Genomic DNA, 24,000 nt, shown 5'->3' with positions numbered 1-24,000 from the left:
AAATTCAATATATTTATCGTACAAAGTTGGGTGATTATACAATCCCATTAGCATTACTGCTCGTTCGTGAGATCCTGAGAGAGAGAGAGAGAGAGAGAGAGAGAGAGAGAGAGAGAGAGAGAGAGAGAGAGAGAGAGAGAGAGTATCCTATGAAAATTCCTTCCCCGCATATCGTTAATGGATAAGTAAATTATATAATTGGCTTTTAACAGATTCATCATGTTGTACATCTGTAGAAAGAGGTCTTTCTTTCTGTTACAGCTGATCTGCATGCCATATCTGATACGTGCCTGTTACTCATGGCGTCTGCTTCGCAAGCTCTCCAGCTGTAATTATGGCAAATGGTTTGCGACAGGCGTCCGATACAGGTAATTTTTAAAGTTATTTTAACATGTGAAATATTATTGCCGATTGCTGCATGAGGCTGGTGAATGACACCATGAATTTGCTTGTCTGGGGAAAAGAGGTTCGCTAATGGTGTTTCATCGTTCAAAATTTGCAAGCACTGCATTTGATAGTTTGCTTGCAATTCGTGTCTTAATACCCTGCGGGTAATCTATCTATCTCACTAATTTGGTTAGTTGTCACAAAACACAGCATGTCTACATACAAAATTCATAGGTCAAATGATTCAAAATACGAAACACACAATCTTTTCCTTAAGTACATGGCAGTGTTTTCATGAAATAATTTTCAAAACTGAGTAAACAGTTGACGGGTCTTATAAAAATTATCATATTTTCAAAACAGATTTCCTTTGTTTACTGCAGGTAAGATTAGCGAATATATATGTATGTATGCATGTATATGTATATGTATGTAAGAAATGCAAACGAAAGTCAGACTACATAGCCTGGAATAATTTGCATTCCCATAAAGAAACGAATCATGTTATGACAATGAAATCATATCTTAAAAATTTCGTCGATTTGAGAATAAAGCTTAAAGAAGAATATTAGGCAGTTTCAGATGATAGGATAGAGTGGAAAATGATACCAGAAAGGAAATTATGGCTGTTCCATATACACAGGGGATGCAATAAAGACAAAAGGGATGTATAGATGGCTTGGACATGTCCTTCTTACCATCCCGGAGAGAACGGTACGGGATAGAGTCACTTGGGATCTTGCGAGCACCAGGAGAGCTGAAAGTCTTAGACATAAGTAGACGATAAATAGGAGACGGGACGCAATAGACTTTTTATCCTTCTCGTGGTCAGGTCGGCAACGCGACCTCGTTGTGCTTATGGGAAGAGGGTTCGTTTCCCGCTACCGGACATCATAATTACTTCAAATTTCTTGTACCTGGATCTAAGGCTTTGTGGTGACAAATGTACCCAAAATCTCGAAGAATTCGCGAAGTTACGAGGGCATTGTGGCTATTACAATTATTGCATATATATATATATATATATATATATATATATATATATATATATATATATATATATATATATATATAATAATTGTATATATATACAATGCCCTATATTAACTTCATGTAATTTTTGATTTGATATATATATATATATATATATATATATATATATATATATATATATATATATATATATATATATATATATGTATATGAATGTCTTTATTGTAATACCATATATAATATAATATATATATATACATATATATGTCTTTATTGTAATATATATATATATATATATATATATACATATATATATATATATATATATATATATGTATATAAATATATATATAATACTAGCGTAATCGTGACCGCCATTAAATCCCCCAACCCTTCAAAAAGAAAAAAAAAAATCTCCCCAGCCAAATGATCGCCAGAAGGAAGAAAAAAATAATCGTAATAATTGAACGAAAGCAATAAAAGTGCGGAAAGAATCAATCACGAACCCATTAGAGAAAAAGGGATCTAATCCTTTCCCTACCCTCCCCTTTAAACCCCGCCAGCACACCCTTCCCCACCCCCACGGGGGCCAAAAAGGGACACTAATGTATTTATGAATATTCGATGGATCTCAAGCAGTAAGATGAGAGAGTGATTAGTTCGGTGGTCGAGCGGGGAACCCTGCTTTCGCCCCAGGGGAGAAAGCAGACCCACGGAAGTGGTGGTGAAGTTGCACTAAATAAGAGATGAATCACATGATCAAGTCTACGCAAACGGCAGCACCAACAAACGTCGTTCGTGTCATCATTATCATCACCACCGACACGAGCAGCAATGTCTTTTATATATAATAATAATAATCCCCGTAGGGGGGGGGGTAGTGCCGTCAGTGCACCTCATGCGGTGCACTGTAGGCATTACTTAAGGTTCTTTGCAGCTGCAACCCTTCCGTTCCTTTTACAGTACCTCCTTTCATATTCTCTTTCTTGCATCTTGCTTTCCACCCTCTCCTAACAAGTGATTCATAGTGCAACTGCGGGGTTTTCCTCCTGTTACACCTTTCAAACCTTCTCCTGTCAATTTCCGTTTCAGCGCTGAATGACCTCATAGGTCCCATTCAGGACTTTGGCCTAAATTCTACATTCAATAATAATAATAATAATAATAATAATAATAATAATAATAATAATAATAATAATAATAATAACAATAACAATAACTGAAAAGGTAAAGTGCAAGAGTATAACTCAGAAATCGTTTTGGATGGAATGTAATACTAAATAGGTAATTTCTCTGTAAAAAAAAATGTTAAAAACTGCAATATAAACACCAGTGCTTTACAATATTCTGACTGTTAATTTGAAGAATCAGAACAAATAGTCTTCCGATGGTTATAAATCAATACAATGACAAAAAATACTTTGTAGATAATTTTGGCCAGTACAACCCGTCCCCACCCCACAGCAAAAAAAAAAAAAAAAAAAGAAATAAGAAAAAGGAACAACATCCTCTGCTACAATAAAAACTCTTCAGTAATAATAAAATGACAGAAAAAAAATTCTTAGAAGATACTTTTGACCAGTACAAACAACCCCACCTGCTCACAGAAAAGAAATATAAAAAAAGGAAAAACATCCCTTTCTAAAATAAACACCCTTCTGTAAAAATAAAATAACAGGAAAAAAATTCTTAGAAGATACTTTTGACCAGTACAAACCTTCTTCCCCAACAGCGAAAAAAGACAAAAAGAAGAAACAACACCCCTACCACAATAAAAAAAAAACCCTTCTGTAACAATAAAAAGAAAAATATGCCCGTCAACTTGTCCTTGAATACCAACGGATATATGACTCGATCACGTATCAATCTGACCGATGCCAACAGCTAGAGTGTAACGAATGTTCGCGATACTTCAACAAATGTTGCAACATCCCGACCAAATACCCACGATATGTAACGCCTCGTGCATTAGGTTCTCTCACCAGCTCAATTGCAAAAGGCCATATGAAACATCATACTAAATCAACGGCGCTTACGGAAGAACAACGATGTACAGGAGGTGGTGGGTCTGTTGTACACGGCAAAGTATCTTACAGTCTGTGGATTCTGCTACGGTAATGGTAACCACGGCCTAAAACGGTGATATTTTCGAGAGTCTCGGCTACTACGGTGACAATAATGACTTGACTCACAATATTGTTGATCTCTCTCTCTCTCTCTCTCTTTCTCTCTCTCTCTCACACACACACACACACACACACACACACACACACACACACGCACAAATTCGACCTCCTGCTATACAAATTTAGCTATAAAAAGTTACGCTAAATTTATATTCCTGTGAGAATTTACACGAAGATCATTACTCGGTAATTTAGGAAAAAAATTTGATACTTTGCAAATGATGACTGATAATTACTATTCATTAACAGCCCCGAGAGAGAGAGAGAGAGAGAGAGAGAGAGAGAGAGAGAGAGAGAGAGAGAGAGAGAGAGAGAGAGAGAGAGAGAGTGGCGAGGATGTACTAGCAGAAAATGGAAGTGCTGAAAAAATAATGAATATACCTCTCTTGGTGTAAAAACAAAAAATCATGCTGTAAAAATATTCGCTTGTTGGTCCTAGACGGGAAGGTTATAAGGTGTGATTATAATTTTCTCTGAAATAGTAGAGAGTACCTTAACTTTTCGTCTAATTAAAATGGAACAGACCATCATAAAACACCGGAAAATGATTTTAATTGACCTATTTACAACGCTAACGGGGAACCCCATTTTTCCTCGCGGAATCGTCGATTTTTCCGTACGGAAAAAATAAGGGGAAACACAAAGACATGTTCAACACGATAAGCCCAGTGGCCATAAAGTAACGTTCCAGGCTTAAACATAAAGATTTCAGCTCTCCAACGACTTTATACATGGTAAAGAGGTGCCTTCGTGAATCCTATACCCATTTCGGGAGTTAATATGGTCTGGAAACATTTTCCCGAGATGTAACCGAGTACCGAAACCTTTCCCTGAAAAAAGCGGGACGCCATATCTTAAAAACTAACCACAGATTTTTCTCGAAAATAATCTTATTATGTTTACTACACCCAAATTACTCCAGAGGTACTATTCTAAACTCTAACCTTATACCTCACCTAGGGGCATGGCAAAAAACCGGGTCTGGTGCAATACTAGCATACATCTCAAGAATTTGTGGTCGGCCAAGCGGAGACTGGGTTAGGTTTCGTTAAGTTCACTGTCACGTGTAAGCCATGGCCAAGAAACGTGTTCCAAAGACGCTATTTGATCTTTAATATGTATTCCGTAGCGGGATTTTAATTGACAACTTCAGATGTTTTTCGCAATATTTGTAATCGCATTATTATTTTGAGCACAAAAATAGTTTTACAAACGTTTTCTGATTTTTTAAAACAGACTTTAATCCCTGGTTCTATGAGGCTCTTGTGAAGAGGGACCCTACTAAAGAAGAAAGAAAAAGCATTGAATTTTCCAAGGTCGAAACACAACCTTGATATCCTCTAACAAATACTTAATACCAGGACCCACCATCAGATAAAGTTGCAAAAGGAAGTAGAAAAATAATAATAAAAGAATCAGGTGCTAAAACTTCGCATTGGCGAATTTTAACAAAATGAAAATGGGTCAACCTGATATATATAAGAAGCGAATTTGAAATGCATCAGGAATTTTATATGTGAATTGAAACTCAAGGAATTCCCAAGACTTACAATTATCTGGGGACTTCAGGTCGCTGAAATTCATGGGACCAATTAATCTCGCTGACCCATACTGCGTCTACTATATTTCCGCGCTTATGTACACCCAAAAAGATTACGGTAATTGTTTCGAGTGCGCCAATTTAACAGATAATGCGCTTGCCCATATTACCATACAAGTTGGCTGCATTATGAAATACAAGGCCTACACCATTAATCAGTTCGAAGGCTACGGTTTTTTTTTAGTTTTCTGTAAAAGAAAACTATTGTGCTGGCTTTGTCTGTCCGTCCGCACTTTTTCTGTCCGCCCTCAGATCTTAAAAAACTAGAGTCTAGAGGGCTGCAAGTTGGGGTGTTGATCATCCACCCTCCAGTCATCAAACATACCAAATTGCAGCCCTCTAGTCTCATTAGTTTTGTTTTACTTAAGGTTAAAGTTATCCATAATCGTGCTTCTGGTAATAATAAAGGAAAGCTACCACCAGACGGTGGTTAAAATTTCATGGGCCGCGGCTCATACAGCATTATACCGAGACCTCCGAAAGATAGATCTATTTTTGGTGGCTTTGATTATACGCTACAGCGGCTGTACAGAAAACTCGATTGTGCCGAAGAAACTTCGACGCAGATTTTACGTGTTTCTTTTAGTAATAAATGCTTTTCCTTAACGGTGGCTCTACAGAGAGAGAGAGAGAGAGAGAGAGAGAGAGAGAGAGAGAGAGAGAGAGAGAGAGAGAGAGAGAGAGAATTAATCAACAACGCACTGAGCCCCCTAAAAACACACACACTGCCATTAACCATTATCTTGCATGCACTCTCGCACTTTCTTTGTATTAAGGTCTTACTGTACCAGTACCTCTTCCAATCCGTTTCACACACTCTTTGGTTCTTTGCTTTTCCCTGGCTCCAATAAATTCCCAATCATAACATTTTATGTCAACTTACCGCACTTCATTTTCCTTCCTTATGACAAAAATCTTTTAAGAACTCTTATTTTTCTATATTTTTCACCTTTTTAGTTCTGTTTTTCCTTTTATCGTCACTCACCCAACGCAAACACTTCATCTCTACAACTCCCACTTTTTTCGTTCATTTGCATTCAACACCTGTAATTCACTTTTATAATCGTAAAGGAAAGTTGTCTCAACAAGCATATATATATATATATATATATATATATATATATATGTGTGTGTGTGTGTGTGTGTGTGTGTGTAAAAAACTGTTTGCTACAGAAACTAGTACCCTTAAGGCTTCAAATATTCTATAGTTCACTTACTCTTTCATCCTGTTACCAACTAAACAAGTCTAATTTTCAAACATCTATGTTCACATTCATTGGCCATTATCAAGGTTTTCATTGATACTCAAAACTTTACTCTAGCTCACGTTTACTCTAAAATCCTCCATCCCTTGAAGGTACTTTTAATCCCTTCCTCGATTTTGTGTGTTTTACAGTACCCTTCGTATCAATTTCCTTTCTATAAATTCTTGCACCACTCCATCCATAAAGACATCACACCTTTGTCTTAATCCCCGCTTTTACACCAAACCAGGCACTCTCCAGTATAACATTTTCTAACATCTGCTTTCATCGCAAAGCTTTTAATCGCTCTCAGCAACTTATCTATCATCTGTGCCATGTATCCCCAACAAATTCCAAATTACTTTCCTATGGATTCTCTCCGGTTCACGACGGTTGATCTGTTGAAGAGCGGCCCACCGCCAATTCGTCTACAAGAAGACTGGTCTGATGATCAATTTCTCCAACAAGTGGTCTTTACTTCTATACACAAATACACACGCACACACACACAAATAATATATGATAAGTTTATATATTACATTGTATAGGCTCTATATATATATATATATATATATATATATATATATATATATATATATATTATATAAATATTATATAAATATATATATATATATATATATATATATATATATATATATATATATATATATATACTGTATATATATATATATATATATATATATATATATACTGTATATATATATATATAGTAAAGAATTGATATTAAAGGGCATTTGATGTTTAATATTTAAATATACATAAAAATGTCAATGCATGAATTAATGATAAAATTACTGCGCATACATATGCATATAAATATGTGTGTGTGTGTATAATATAAGTATGTATGTATGTATGTATATATGTATATACTGTATATATACACAGTATATGTGTATGTCTGTCAGTCTGTTTGTGTGTATGTATTTATGTTGGCCCTCCTGCTTTTGGGACATTCTTAATATGTCATTTACCATCACCTTGACGAATTAAAGAGAGTTAAAGAAAGTCTAGGCATTTAATCCCTTCTCTCTCTCTCTCTCTCTCTCTCTCATCACAAGTGCAGTACAGTCCAACCAACACATGGCTTGAAGTCAAGACAATATTATTATTCATAGTTCTTTGTTTCCAATGCAGAAACTGGAAAAAGGAAATAAAATGAAATTGGAAATAAGAATAAATGAAATAAGCAAAATATGAGGATAGCATAATGTACAATACAAAGGCATACCACGAGCTTAAATGATATAAAAACATAAATGAAAAATGGAGCATGTTAAATCAATTTCATTAAAAGTGTTGCCAATAACATTTCGCATGGCTTGCGTAATGAAGTTGTGCTTGTATATGCCTGCACTTCAAACAAATGGATTAATTATTGCATTTACTACCACGAATAAACTGCACAGCGAAGAGGAGGCGTAAGGCGTTTGTTTTCGTTTGTACTTTACAATCTATTAAGGGTCTGTTCACCTCCAGTCCCTCGGCGCGCTCACATCCACACGCGCACGCGCACAACAACACTGGCTGCAAATCATAATCTTCTGAGTGCCTAATTGAAGATTGTGCTTTGAAGGATTAACGAGGAGGGATTAAATCCGCCCCCAAACCCCCCAGCCAAAAACTAAGATGGCTGAGGAAGGCATAATAAGTGCTTCTTCTATTTCTCCTTCTCCCCTCTCTCACCCATTACACCTGCCTCCCCACACCCCTAAGTCCTCATCCTCTCCGATTCCTGCTAACAGCCACAACGTAGCTTCTATAAGACAATTCACTCTTCCTGGCGAAGCCACTAAGCTTTCAACGTAAATGTGCCCTTTTAGTTTTTAACTCTTCGTGACGATCAGCACCGGCGTCATTATTAGTGTTATTACCAGTACCGTCTACAGCTGTTTAAATATTACTGCTACCGCCGCGATTTTTACTACTGTACATGCGACTAGTTACCTTTAAATGAAACTGGTTAACGATATTAGTAACACTTGTATCTAAACATTGCACATATTGATCACTAGATTTTAAATTGCATGACAGATATATATATATATATATATATATATATATATATATATATATATATATATACACATACATTGTTATTAATACATATTATATATATAAATATATATATATATATATATATATATATATATATATATATATATATATATATATAATTTTAATAGAAGAAAGTAAGTAATGCAGGAAAACCAAATGATGAAACCAGGACAAACGAAAGAGTACAAATAGCGCAGACTAAAGAGGAAAAATCACCAATGCTTTTAGAGATAAGACCACTAATCGTCGTAAAAAAATAATAATGAAAAGGAGGAGGAGGAGGAGGAGGAGGAGGAGGAGGGATAAAGAAATGGTGGAGGAGGGCATGGGTTGAGGGCGTGGGGTGGTAAAGTTAAGATGGTGACGGGAGGCAGTAGGAGGCACTGAGGCCAAGGATGTTAGCCTTGTGCAGGGAGGGTAGATACACAATATGCCCGGTCGAGCCCTGCCCTTTGCTCCTTGGTTGTTGGATGACCTGCGCGGATGCATGCAAAGCTTCATTGGCCCATTTCTCACAGCGCCTAGCCCTGCTTCTTCTTCTCTCTTCTTTCTTCCTCCCTCCAGCTCCTCCTTCTTCTGGCGTACACATCTGTACTGAATGGCCATGAGCACGCCAGTTAACTCAGTATCTAGTCGGTCTCTCTCTCCTCCTCTCTCTCTCCCCTGCCCCCTTTTGTCTTGATTGACTTCGACTTCACTGCAAAACTTGCTTTCATGAGGTAATTCCAAGCTCCAGGTCCTCATGCCTTTTGCTTGGTTCTTGGAACAAGATTTCGGTCTCAAAATCAACATCTTCTCTCTCTCTCTCTCTAACTCTTCACTTGTTTAGACTGCCACATCTGCCGGAGTTAATTCAAAGCCTTATTTCTCTCATGCTCTCCTCCCTTGATTTTGGCTAAGATTTTCAGTTTCACTGAAACATTTCTAGCAGGGAGAGTTAATTCAAAATCAGCATCCCTCGCTCTCTCTCAATCTGGGCTACACTCGACGATTTCATTTCAAATATTTCATTCAAAGAGGCTTATAAAAATCATAGTATGCAAAGTACATCCTTCCTTATGTCTAGATATCAGTGAATTCAACTTAGAAGTTTTTTTTTTTACTAATTCATTTTCACTGGAGCAGACAAAACTATTTCACGACTTGTGTTTTCTCCTCTTGATCTTACATTGCCTTCTTTATGTAAGCAAGTTCACTTAAAGTCGAAAAAGCAAAATTTCCCATGATGTCTTTAACAGTTCGAAAGCAAGTTTCCATTTGGGATTTTCCGCGGTTTCCCACGAGGGGGAGACTGAAAACTGCAGAGATCAGGCTCATCGCTCCCACAGGCTTAATGTCAACATTTCGTATCAAATCTGTTGAACATTTCCCGGAATCAAACCACATGACGTCACGAGCGTTACATGAAATACTGAGAAGTAAGTAACTGTTGATAATGCCGAATAACATCTACAGTACGAGCAGGTAAAACTGCCGAGTTCGCGTTCTTACGCGGTAAAAAAATAATGGCCAGGAATATCAGAATTAATGGAATATATCTCCAACGCCTTTTAGCGTAGATGCTGATGGCACTAATACCTTGTTGCTCTAATCTAAAGCTGATGGAAATAATAAAACCGAAGGAAGAGATGGACTCGACTCTTGAAAGACGAAGGAGTAATATTGCAATCTAAGAAAACGGGAGCATATAATTCTAAAGCTTGGCAGTGGAAAGAAAGCAAAGCAACTTAACAAGCAAAGGGGGGCGGGTCTTGAAAACAACGAAAGAAAGAAAACAAAAGATCTCGATAGTCAAACGGCAAGGAGCACAATTCTTCCTTATAATAATTATGAAAGATTTTTCAAATAAATTACTGTTTCCAACATGGTGGCTGAATTCTCGTACGACGAGAGAAAGGACAAAGTCGCTTGTTCGTTACAAAAAATATATATTGCGAGAGCACAAATTTTTTCCAAGACCAGAACTTTTTTGTCTCATAAACCATCAGAGAATTTGCCTTACATTCTCTTCAACAATTAAGGAAAGTATTACTTAGTCTAAAGGTTCATAACAGACCAAAATTTGATACAGCGCGCGATACAAATTGCCGTTACAAAACACATGAAAAACGACTTAATACTGTTTTTAATTCATATTACAAATTAACAGTAAGATGAAAAAACGAACGAATAAAGTGAATAAGCCGGTCTTCCTGTTAGGGTGCTTGATCCAAAACTGAAAAAAGGCCCTGGATGAAGAGTACTCCTTTTGATTTACGACTATAAAGGAATGCCCCGTAGAGGGGTACGGCCGTCAGTGCACATCATGCGGTGCACTGTAGGCATTACTGGAGTTCTTTGCACCCTTCGGCCTCTCTTAGCTGCAACCCATTTCATTCCTCTTTACCGTACTTCTGTTCATATTCTCTCCCTTCCATCTTACTTCTTTCCCTCTCCTACCAATTGTTTCATAGTGCAACTGGGAGGTTTTCCTCCTGTTACATCTGTCAAACCTTTCCACTATGTTTCCGTTTCAGCGCTGAATGACCTCATAGGTCCCATCGCTTGGCCTTAGGCCAAAATTCTATATTCCATTTCCATTCCTATGGAGAAATGGTAAGGCTTCTCCGTAAGTAAATTAGAGCCGCCTTACCTCGTGATTTAGCTTATGGCGTTCCTGTCTTTTATGTAAACAACAATCAATGTTCAAACAAATAGAAAGAGATCTCATTGTGTTCCCTTCCAAGACAAGTATAAGGCCACATTTTCAAAGGCATTAGACGAATAATTTTCTTTTCGTAAATATTGGGGCTTTTACCATTTGAGGCTTCTAAAAAATCTAAATTAAAAGAGTTTCGTTCAGGTGATGCTATGAAGGAAATGAAAGTGACAGGGATACTGGTGAACCTATGAAGAAAAATTTGTTAAGAGTTCACGCTACATAAAACAAGTTAAAAATGCGCCAAAGTTTCTTCGGTGCAATCGAGTTTTCTGTCCAGCCGCTACGGCGTCTACTCAAGGCCACCGAAAACAGATCTATCTTTCGGTGGTCTCGGTATAACGCTGTATGAGCTGCTGCCCATGAAACTTTAACCACAGCCCGGTGGTGGCCTATCCTATATCGTTGACAGAAGCACAATTATGGCTAACTTTAACCTTAAATAAAATAAAAACTACTGAGGCTAGAGAGCTGCAATTTGGTACGTTTGATGACTGGAGGGTGGATGATCGACATTCCAATTTGCATCCCTCAAGCCTCAGTAGTTTTTATTTTTAAGATTTGTGAGCGGACAGAAAAAGCGGGACAGAATAAAGTGCGGACGGAGAGACAAAACCGGCACAATAGTTTTCTTTTACAGAAAACTAAAATCTCACAAACATAGTAAAATACATATCTGAATGATAACTATAATTCACCACAGTCATGACAGCGTTCGCTCTGGATTCTCTTCCCGTCCTCCAAGAAATCAGGTGAACGTTATGTTCTCCTTAGTGCCAAATAACTTGTACCTATGCCGTAGTCCAGTGCATTTATATATCATTTAAAGTGACCCCTCATCCTGCATAAACAATTCAATATAAACTTATTTCTTCCTCTCCAAGGTTTTACATTCAGCCTCCAAACTTTACCAATATATCTTTCTACGTTCTCGCCTGGCTCTTCACGATTTTAGGCCTATCCATAAATTACTGCATGACCGACTTTAAAAGGTTCAAGAAGGATGACAAAGGACTCCAGAACTCTCAAGGGCAAAGGCTGAAGTTTGGAGGACGTGAAAATCCAGAAGCGATTCATGGCATATAAACATGTACATATGCATATACATATATGTACAGTATGTGAATATATATACCTGTATATATATATATATATGTATATATATATATATCTGTGTATATATATATATATATATATATATATATATATATATATATATATATATATATATATATATATCCACAGGAGGAAGAGACTCTAGAGAAAAAACAACACAAAAAGTCACAGCCACTTCATACCACAACAGGCGAATCCTGACAACCCCTATGTACAAAAACTTCCACAACATTAATCTAAGAAAACGGGAGCATATAAAGAATTCCAAAGCTTGGCAGTGGAAAGAAGGCAAAGCAACTTAACAAGCATGGGAGGGAGGGAGGTCTTGAAAATAACGAAAGAAAGAAAACAAAAGAAAACATATAAACTCGCTCTTTCTCGGATATTAAAGCCTATCCTTTCCAGTACCTTTTCACCACCTATCCAGCCCTTTCTAGGTCTTCCTTTTCTTTTTCCAAACACTTTCCAGTCATATGTTCTTGTTACTGACCTAAAATGACCCATTCTTTCCACATGATCGAACCATTTTAAAACACAGAAAGTCATTTTTTGCACATGCGCTAACCTATGTATCACTTCTTCAAGTCATCTGTAATTTTGTTCATCCTTTCATTTATTTCATGCAACATACGCTACGCCAGAAATTAATGTCGGAAAGTGCCTCATTTTTTCATCCATTTATTTTCATTTACAATTCACTTTCATTAAGGATGACTGGCTCATCAGTCCTTTTATACACTCCAACCTTGGCTTCGATAAACAATCCAATTCCCTTGATACTCTGCACATACCATACAGCCCTTCTTGTTCCTCTTAACCTTTTATTCTTCTTTCCTTTCATCCTGCCATCGTCTGCTATAATATACCCATTTATATTTATACAAATTAAGCACTTCCTTTATTCTCTCAGCCATTTTAACATTCACTGCTTCACTTTCATGATCATTCTCTGGCTCACACGTGCCCTCAACTTCTTCATATTTCAAACACTTTAAAACTCTTCTACTAGTCTGTGCAGTTTCTCAGTACTATCTACAATAAGTTCTGTATAATGTGAAAATAACAACACTTCTGCACTAAAACATTAATTTTCTGTAATATATATATATATATATATATATATATATATATATATATATATATATATATATATATATATGTTTATATACATAAACATATATATGTATATGTATATGTATATACATATACACACACATATATATACAGTATATACATATAAATATAATACACACACACACACACACACACACACACACATATATATATAGATATATATATATATATATATATATATATATATATATATATACACACACACACACACATTAGTCTCCACTTATTTACAAAATTGATAACTGGTGATTTAGTTATCTACTGTTTCCTTGGGGACAGAAGAAAAGAACTACAATGTGAAATTCCGTAAATGTTCCAAATCTTTCAAACTGCTTGCTAAGTGAGTACTACAAACCTACCAGTCTAAGTCACGCCTGTAACTCATCTCTTTTTGTTGCAATATCAATGCTTCTCAAATTGAAGTCGCATTCAGTCTGCCCTTAGCAATCTCGCTAATCCCATTTTCTGTAATGGTATAACAGCGTCTGTGGAAGGTCATACAGCAGAACAACGTGAAATTCAGACCAGCAAGCAGTTATTGTTACCCACGTCTTTCAGAGGAAGAAGAAGAAACTGAAGTAGAACTGGCAAAGCGGACATCTGAGAAATTAGCCAAACTGTTTCACATGACATAGAATGCAAAGGAGAGATACTGATCTGCATATACTGCATATAGAGTTCCTCACTTGATAACAGAAGCACTGAAACCTCTCTCTTTGATTTGTTACAACGGTAAAAGCAACGATTCCCTATCACAAAGTTCTTCCAAAAGTAAAAATAAAGACACAGTATCCACTATCAACAATTAGCAGCATTATACACTCAGCTCTCGATAACCAAACATTATCACCTTCGTCTCTACTATCTCCAGCTTAAAAAGTAAATTATCCTGATGACTCTTTCTGGTATTATTATTATTATTATTATTATTATTATTATTATTATTATTATTATTATTATTATTATTATTATTATTATTATTTCGGTAGATAAAAGTTATTCACATTTAACAAGCACACAGGGGCCACTGACTTGAAATTAAAGCTTCCAAAGAATGTTGTTTTCAACCTCCCACTGCAGACCCTACGCTGCGGCAGTAGCTGATCATGATACAGAGCTAGTGATTTTTCATCACCTCACTCCATCACAACATCACAGACATTGTACAGCATCATCATGAATCATTATACCAACAAGGAAGATTGGAGATGCAGGCAAGTAGTTAAGATAGGATAAGATATTTAAAAAAAAAAAAATTTCTCATAAAAAGTTACGTGTAAGTAAATGATACAATAGTTTCCATGTAAAATAGGCAAGAGTATGTCTTCGCCTAGTCCCGTCGTCCTTTGATGGGTAAAAATAGCGTAATTTTAATCTTTCTTTATCCCTTGAAGTGTATCAAAAGAATAATTGTAATTGCCTCATCATCATCATCCAATACATGATTTATTTTCGTTGCTCTACGGCCATATAAGGCTTAGGTTAACATGCCCGACTCTCCATTCTGAGAGAGAGAGAGAGAGAGAGAGAGAGAGAGAGAGAGAGAGAGAGAGAGAGAGAGAGAGAGAGAGAGAGAGCATGTTATATAACAATGTACAAGGATGATTCGGTACGATGTTATTTATCTTTACTAAAAGTTAGGCATTCTCTGGATTTCCTGCCGTTAATGGTAGGTCCTGGAATGCATCTTACACATACACACACAAATATACATAATTTCTATGTTTGTGTGTACATACACGCGTACGTACATACACACACACATATATATATATATATATTATATATATATATATACTGTATATACTGTATATATATATATATTTATATCCGTATCATTTTCCCATTACTGTAGATAGGCCTTCTAGTTCCTTCACAATGGTAACGATCCACTGCAGCCGACTAACTGTCATGTGCATAATTTATTAATTAAGTTAAGAGGCAGTAATCTATATGAAATCTCTGGCAAAAGTCCTGTGAATACACACACACACACACATATACATACTGTATGTGTGTATAATATATATATATATATATATATATATATATATATATATATATATATATATATATATATATATATATATATATATATATATATATATATATATATGAGCAAAGGGGTGTGCTCTCCTTATTGTGTCTGCATTCAACCTATGCATTTGTTTCATGCATGCGTGTGTAAATAATTTTCCCTTCACGGACATAAAATTTGTGACATCACAGAAGCTTGCATTTATTTTTCGACGTGCATTAGCTCCAGAAGGAAGGAATATAATCTACACATTTGCCTTCCATTTCCTTTTACGTTTGTCTTTCCAACTTTATCGCAATGCTGCGTATTCGCCCTACGCCGCAAATATTCGAAAACAAAGTGGAGTGCAGCGAATTTTGTAATATATACACCTTGCCACAGGGGACCTTTTCCAATATATAGCCACGGTTGACTTATTTGTCTGAATTTTTTTTTTTTTACATTTTTATTTTGGGGGAAAAAATATGCATTTATACGGTGCATTTATTGAATATGTTTTCATCGTGCTTTTCTTTCGATTGTCAGGCGGTGGCTCTTTTTTTTTTTTTTATGGGCGTGATTGATTGGACTCGGTATTTCGTCCTCAGGTGAAAATTGCATCATGGAAGTAATACCGTATGAACGGAGTGCGCGCGTATTTTCCTCCAAGATTTTTGTCCCTTAATTGCTTTTGGTCGGTCTTTTTCACTCAGTAAGTATATTTGGTTCCCCTCTCTGTTAAGAATATGGCCGGGCAAGCGCGTCCAATTATGCGACAAGCTGGTGTCAAAGTGCTTCCATCGTTTGCTCTGTCAACATTCCTGCTCCTTGATAAACTTAACTACCTACTGTAAACACACAAATAAAGGTGGACAGATATACAGTTCGCAGGAGAGAGAGAGAGAGAGAGAGAGAGAGAGAGAGAGAGAGAGAGAGAGAGAGAGAGAGAGAGATTCTGCAGTTACCTAACCAGTCGCTCTTTCTGATCAAATACACTGGAACTGGATCTTTAAATCAGAGTTGTACTTTCTATTACTTGAAATATTTCCAGGTGATTTTGCTTCACTTAAAATGGTTATCTCATCCATAGTAGCGCATCCAGTCCCATCTGCATGACGTCATAGAAGTGCAACTGCTTACTGTATTTTGATTTTAATTTTAGAAAGTAGTGGTATTGCACGTCCAGTAGTAGACTTCCCTTACTCTCTTCTGCATGACGATATATGACTTGGAAACTCATTATTTACGACGACAAATATTCTCTCTCTCTCTCTCTCTCTCTCTCTCTCTCTCTCTCTCTCTCTCTCTCTCCTCATTGTCGAAAACAGTTGTATCGCGATTCTAGTTGACTCCACCTTTTTGTCTTCTGCATGAAAATATTATGACTTAGAACTTATCGTTTAGGACTACGAATAACATCTCTCTCTCTCTCTCTCTCATTTTAGAAAGTTGTGGCATCGCACTTTCAGTAAAATCCTTCCCCTCTCTCTTCTCTCTCTTTCCTCTCTCTCTCTCCCTCTCTCTCTCTCTCTCTCTTCTCTCTCTCTCTCTCTCTCTCTCTCTTTTAGCCATCTTTGGAGGAGCGCATGGAAACGCATCTTGCAGTTATGATTCGTTTATGTGCGTCCCCCTCCTCTCTGATTCCGCGGCGCAACCCGGCCGACTCCCTTCCCCACTCCCCATCCTCCCTCCCACACCCCCCGCCGGAGGGTTTTAAAACGTCAGGGACATCATCACCTGTCATGATGACCAAAAGGCACTCTGGGACCAAGAGACCAAGGGCACACACAGCCAGGTGGGTGGGTGGTGTTGGTAGGGTCTCACCCCCTCCTCTCGGAGGGGTTTATGTCATGCACACCACAGGGTGGGAGGTTGTAGTTGGGTTGGTGGTGGTGGTGGCTGACGAGGAGGGGGAGAGGAGGAGTGAAGGGGGATTTTATATGGATGGGGAGGGGGATGGAAGGGGGGAGGGGGGGAGGGTAGATGGAATTTGAATTTAGCAATGATTGTTACGCGGTCATAGCCGACTCACAGTTAATGGACGGGGTAGCTCTGGGATTTCGGTTTTGTACTGTAATGCACATTTTCCTTTTCGGGGTGCAGAGGCATAATGCTTTTTTTCACCCCCTCCCCCTCCCCTCCTCCCCTCCTCCTAAAAATGCAATATCCACATTTAAAACATTCACCGTTGTTTTAAGGTTTATAGATGGATAGTGGCCCTTTTTTTAAAAAGAAATATCGCTTCACTATCCTCGCATTTCGTTGCGCACACGAAAAAAAAAAATAAAATGTGGTTGATTCTTGCATGCCGCTGTGTTCATGGGGGAGGGGCGATCCACCACCCTTTCCCCTCCTTCCCTCCCTTTCCCTCCTTTACTTTCCCCTCAGATTATGCGATATTCTTCAGGGACGAGAAAATGAATTGCCGCTAACATTGACGTCATCGGGTGGCCACCCTTAGATGATTTGACAGCGAATGATAACGTGGTAGTAATAATAGGTTATAATACATATCCCGTCATTTGATTGTAATTTTACGGCCGGTACAGAACGGCGGAGAGCGAAACCATTACTTTGGTTTCCCTTCGGAAATGTGGTACAATGCACACTCGGCTATTAGCTGGTGGCCGTTGATTCCGATACAATTAGTGTAGATGGAGATGTGACTCTCCGCGTCTTTTGGGTAGCTAATGGGTTTCTGCCCGGTCCACTGCCAAATGAGCATGCTCTATTATTCATAAATTGACACAAAGTCACTCTCTCTCTCTCTCTCTCTCTCTCTCTCTCTCTCTCTCTCTCTCTTTATGAGAGCGCATATGTATCGCTAGAATGATCTTTATATTGAGAGAATGTCTAAAGGATCTCTTAGTTATTCAACTGTCACTGGTGATAATGACATTTTATCTGACGGCTCCAGTTTGTTATAATGATAAACAACATTTGCGGGCTTCTCTCTCTCTCTCTCTCTCTCTCTCTCTCTCTCTCTCTCTCTCTCACTGATGTCTAGTAGAGTCCAGAAAACAGAATTGCATAAAACAACTATATTTAGTTGAGAACTTATTAACATACGTCATTCACAGGTCAATTCAACCATAATTTTTCCACTGGAGTCACTCCTTGGAAAAAAAAAAGTGTTGGAGGGGTTCCTCTGTTGCTGAACTGACGTTAAACAGAATAGACCGAAGGCCAAGCGTTGGGACCTATGAGGTCATTTAGCGCTGAAAGGAAAACGGAGAGTAAAAGGTTATATAGGTGTAAAAGGAGGAAAACCTCAAGTTGCACTATGGAACAATTGTTAGAAGTGGGTGGAAAGTAAGAGAGAATATGAATGGAGGTGCAGTAAAAGGAATGAAAGGGGTTGCAGCTGGGGGCCGAAGGGACGCTGCAAAGAACCTTAGGTAATGCCTACAGTGCACCGCGATTGAGGTGCAATGACGGCACTACTCCCCTGCGGGGAACTCACGTTAGACACTGAGGTAATGGTAAAAGAATGGCCTCAAAGCAGTGGTGGTGACACAACATAGCATGATGTTGATAGCCACATAGCCATGACCCCACAGATAATCACAGGAGCTTCTGAGCTTTCACTGGTGGTTACCCTTTCATGTACTGACCATCCCTAACGTTTCTTAACTCAGGCTGCTGATACCGACAAGCCTCTAAGTGAAATGACGAAAAGACAAAATAAACGCGATGCAATTCAGATAAACGAATATGATGAAAACCTACAGCCATCCACAAATATAGGTCCTGTATGCTTAATTAAATTGGACCCTTAAATAAACGCATGTATATTTCTCAAACATGATTATGTACAGTTATTCATTAGCAAGCATTTAAATTGTGAATGTTCACTAGCGTTTTCACGAGATGAATAATGGTTACCTTGTGTGTGTTTGTGAGTGTGTTTTATGGATCCATGACTTGGATTTATGTCTGATTTCCCTTTATAAGCTCATATCAGTTTCATATGACGAAGTAATATTAGTAATTCCTTTTCACTGTCAGTAAGTTTCATGAAGTGCACAGCAACGTTAGCCGTCCATTTTGCTGTTTTTATTTTTTATTTTAATGTATTAAGTAAGGTTTGGCCAGCCTTCTTCCCGTTCATCCTTCGCAAGGAGTCCAGCAAAGTCTACCAACCATTTACGCGTTCAATCGTTTTCAAGAAACGTACGATTAGTAAAGACAGTCTTCTCTTTTTAGTTTTCTGTAAAAGAAAACTATTGTGCCGACTTTCTCCGTCCGCACTTTTTCTGTCCGCCCTCGGATCTTAAAAACTACTGAGGCTATAGGGCTGCAAATTGCTGTGTCGATCATCCACCCTCCAATCATCAAACATACCAAATTGCCGCCCTCTAGCGTTAGTGGTTTTTGTTTTATTTAAGGTTAAACTTAGCCATAATCGTGCGTCTGGCAACGATATAGGATAGGCCACCACCGGGCTGTGGTTAAAGTTTCATGGGCCGCGGCTCATACAGCATTATACCGAGACCAGCGAAAGATAGATCTATTTTTGGTGGCCTTGATAACACGCTGTAGCGGCTGTACAGAAATCTCGATTGCGCTGAAGAAACTACGGCGCATTTTTTACCTTATTATTGTTGATACTTTTCATGAGATATTCCACTGACTACAGTGTTTCCTCGCGTTGGTAATCTTCATGAAATGTGGACACTGGCATTCTTTCTACCCTGAGACAAGGGAGTGTTTATTGTTTCCATTACCGCTGTCAGTGATCGCGGATGTTACGGCATCCACATACAAGCCGTAATAATACGCTGCTGGACACATACAGACGTGAAATTAAACAAACTCCCACACATTATATATATGTATATATATGTGTATATGCATGTGTATATGTATGTATGTATATACTGTATATATATATATTATATATACATACATACATACATACATACATGTTATATATATAATATTACTTCCTCATAGAAGACCTCAATGATACAGGTTCAAAAACGGTTGGAAATAAAGAATACCGTTTTGAACCATCTGTAATATTGAGGTCCTCTATGGTAGTAATAACTTTTTACACAGTGAATTTTGTTTTCTGGTAATATATATATATATATATATATATATATATATATATATATATATCTATATATATATATATATATCTGCATATATGTACTCTTTTCACTTTTACTTCCAAAGCCCCTTTCAAAGAATTCAGGGCAAAATTTACCCCAAATATTAAGAACTCGACAAGCTAATCTGTAGGAGGTGGAGCCAGAATGGTAAAGCCTTCCTGTTCCTCATTAAGTCACTTTATGGATGAGGTCGTTAGCCCCACGCCCTTTACCTTGACACCAGCGACCTCTGGTATCTTTTGATAATTGGTCAGACAGGTTGGTAGCCAGCCAGGAGCGATTCACTAACCTAGCTTACATGAACCAGTCAGCTAGGGCGCCCACACTGTCTGACTGGATAATACAAACGTGGATAATGTAGTCTGAATTGAATAACATTGATTAATTTAAAGAATATGCATAGTTTGATATAGAACTTCTTTATAATTAGGATTTTCACTACTTACTTTATTCCGTTCCGTCATTTAGAAATCTCTTTTGTTACCACTTTGCTAATCTCGAGGGAAATGAGTAAATCCTCAAAAATATAGAATATAATATATTACATCTTCTCCCCCCCCACCCCAACCTCTGGAAGGGGTAGGGACACACCCTTAAGCAATCAAAATATAAAAATATGTTACTTAATTGCAATCTAAACTTTGCATATGTTCGGATAGAAGACATATTTGATACTTTGAGATATATCTGTAATAAAAATGTGTCTCTACCTTGAAGGGATTTGATTAAAAATGACAAAGAGACTCAGATCTTCATGTTTTACAGGACTCAGAAGAAAATCACTCTATACTCAGCTCTGGTCAACAGATACAAATGAACGACATGTTACTCGAGAAAGTTGATTTTCTCCTTACATTTTATTTCTTTGATCGGTTTACTAAGTATTTTTAGTCCTAATGCTGAATCATGAACGAAAGCGCTGCAATCGTGCAATTTTATGATTTCAGTATATTTTTTTTATGTACCATTATTTGTCTGACTTAAAATAATCAAGAAGAAGAAGGAAATTGTTAACTAAAAGCCAAAATACATGGAAAAATGCCAACACAAAAAGAATAATCGACTGAATGAGAAGTCATGAAACGTCTTCATTATACCAGTAGATAATATACCTTAAATTCCCTCCTTTCATTCATTGTTTTTTAAAGGAAAGAAAGGAGTAAAGAGGAAAAAAATAGCGGGGTAGGAGGGGAGGGGGAGGGGAGAGGGTGTGCCAGGATGATGGGGGTGGGAGAGAGTTTGGGGGTTTTGCATCTTTTTTTTCCCTCTCCCAGATTATACTAATAAGTTTATGTGTTTCAGTAGTATGCCCTTTGATGGTCAAAGAGTAAAATCCTGATGTCTCTGAGCGTAGGATACCTCCCGATTATATGCCCTTTTATCATTCCTCTCTCTCTCTCTCTCTCTCTCTCTCTCTCTCTCTCTCTCTCTCTCTCTCTCCTCCTCAATCCCCTCCCCTCCCTCCCACCCTACGTATTTTTCGCCGAAATCCGCTCAGCGTTTATGAAACGTCATATTTACAGCTAATGGATACCGGCTACGAATTTTACAGCCAATTTTTAAAACTAATTGGTTATAATTGTGGCCTACTCAGTGGAGGTATTTCTTTTCCCAGTTTTAAGTACAACAGGAGTAAACCATCACGACCGAAATATCCTATCTAGCCTTACCCTCCCCCATCAACCTTCACCCCTCCCTTCACACCTCCAGTTTCACTCCACTCTCCCATTCCCCATCTCCTTCACCTCTTCCATCACCCCTCTCCCATTACCCCATCTCCTTCGCCCCTCTCCCATCACCCACCCTCCCATTACCCCATCTCCCTTCACCTCCTCTTCCATCACCCACCCTCTTCCATTACCCCATCTCCCATCACCCAATCTCCCATCACCTCCCCATCACCCCCTCTCCATTCACCCTCACCCTTCACCCTCTCCCCTTAACCCCTCTTCTTTCCAACCCTCTCCCATCACCCCCTCTCCTTTTGCCCACTCTCCCATCACCCTCTCTCCCTTCACCCCTCTCTCCTTTTTCACCCTCTCCTCCTCACCCTTCTCCCATCACCCCCTTTCCCTTTACCCTCTCCCTTCACCCTCACCCCCTTCACCCTCTCCCATGCCCTCTCCCTTCCCCAACCCCTACAGGGAAAAAAAAAATAACCAGAAATAATCATCTTTTCGCGTCGATATTTTTGGATTGGAGTGAAAGCGGACAACAACAAAAAAAAAAGAATAAAATAAAAATTTTCTGTCCGATGGACATATATATGTTTTTTTTTCAGGTATGGATTTCTCAGAAAAGAGGGACAAAAATATGTTCATATTCCACTCTCGGATTCAGGCCAGTCTCGGGCGTAATGTGGATTTGTAATTCAGTTGATTGTGGAATTGTACTTACGAAGGTTTCTATTTGGTGTATGTGAATATGTTTATGCATATCCGTATTATCCCTCCGCTCCTGAAGTGAAGAGCCATCGAGCGCTTTAACTGTAGTTATGTATGCACGGAGAGGGGGCGAAAAAACAGGGCGTGTATTTTTTATGTTCCGTGAGGCCGTATGTCGCGCTGTACATACTGTAGAGTTGTGTACAAAGCGCCAGAGAGAGAAGGTTTCACGTCATGAAAAAACACAGTTTGAAAATTTAAATAAAACCTACAAATTGGAGGGATACATTAATTATATATATATATATATATATATATATATATATATATATATATATATATATATATTATATATATATGTGAAAAAGTTTATAGGTCGCAAGTATGTTATGAATTACAAATACACAGTAGATGTTTAATTAACAAGTGTAGAGGAAAAATTTTCCAAAACTCTAGAGAGGATGTTTAGCTGTTATCTGACGTATTTCCTAATTTATAATTGTATATATATATATATATATATATATATATATATATATATATATATATATATATATATATATATATATATATATATATGTGTGTGTGTGTGTGTGTGTGTATATATGTGTGGTGTGTGTGTGTGTGTGTGTACCCTAAATGCACTGATATTCTTCCATAAGCGATTATCTTTCGGAACAAAAAATCAACTAATTCTTTCATTTTATGTTTTTGTTTTTACAATAAATCATCAAATAAAACAAAAACCACTATGATAATGGTTCTATACCTAAACCAGCACTGAGGCCGTTATATATAACTGAAGAGAAATATTTGTTTGATAAAATTACAGTTTTCTTATTTTATATAATTTCCCCTCACCTGCAGGTTTTTATGCGCACAAAAACTTTCATTTTTCAGTAATTGTTTCAGACTAAACAGATTCTACGAAAAAAACACTTGGGCATCTGAGTAACCTTTTAAATTATATTTAACCAATCATTAAACTTTGGAAGTGCAACCATTCCAGTTAATGTAAACTGATACGTGGAAATTATAATCTTTG

At 37.5% G+C, this 24,000-nt stretch overlaps 1 long non-coding RNA gene across 1 annotated transcript in view; it reads right to left on the bottom strand.

The window, feature by feature from the left end:
* Positions 1 to 24,000, bottom strand: part of LOC136835505 (uncharacterized) — a 224,523-nt gene that overhangs the window by 63,757 nt on the left and 136,766 nt on the right. The window lies entirely within an intron of this gene.

Source organism: Macrobrachium rosenbergii, chromosome 55 (genome assembly GCF_040412425.1).
Source record: "Macrobrachium rosenbergii isolate ZJJX-2024 chromosome 55, ASM4041242v1, whole genome shotgun sequence".
Classification (NCBI taxonomy): domain Eukaryota; kingdom Metazoa; phylum Arthropoda; class Malacostraca; order Decapoda; family Palaemonidae; genus Macrobrachium; species Macrobrachium rosenbergii.
The sequence above is the reverse complement of the archived record's forward strand: the minus strand, read 5'-3'. Positions and strand labels throughout refer to the sequence as shown.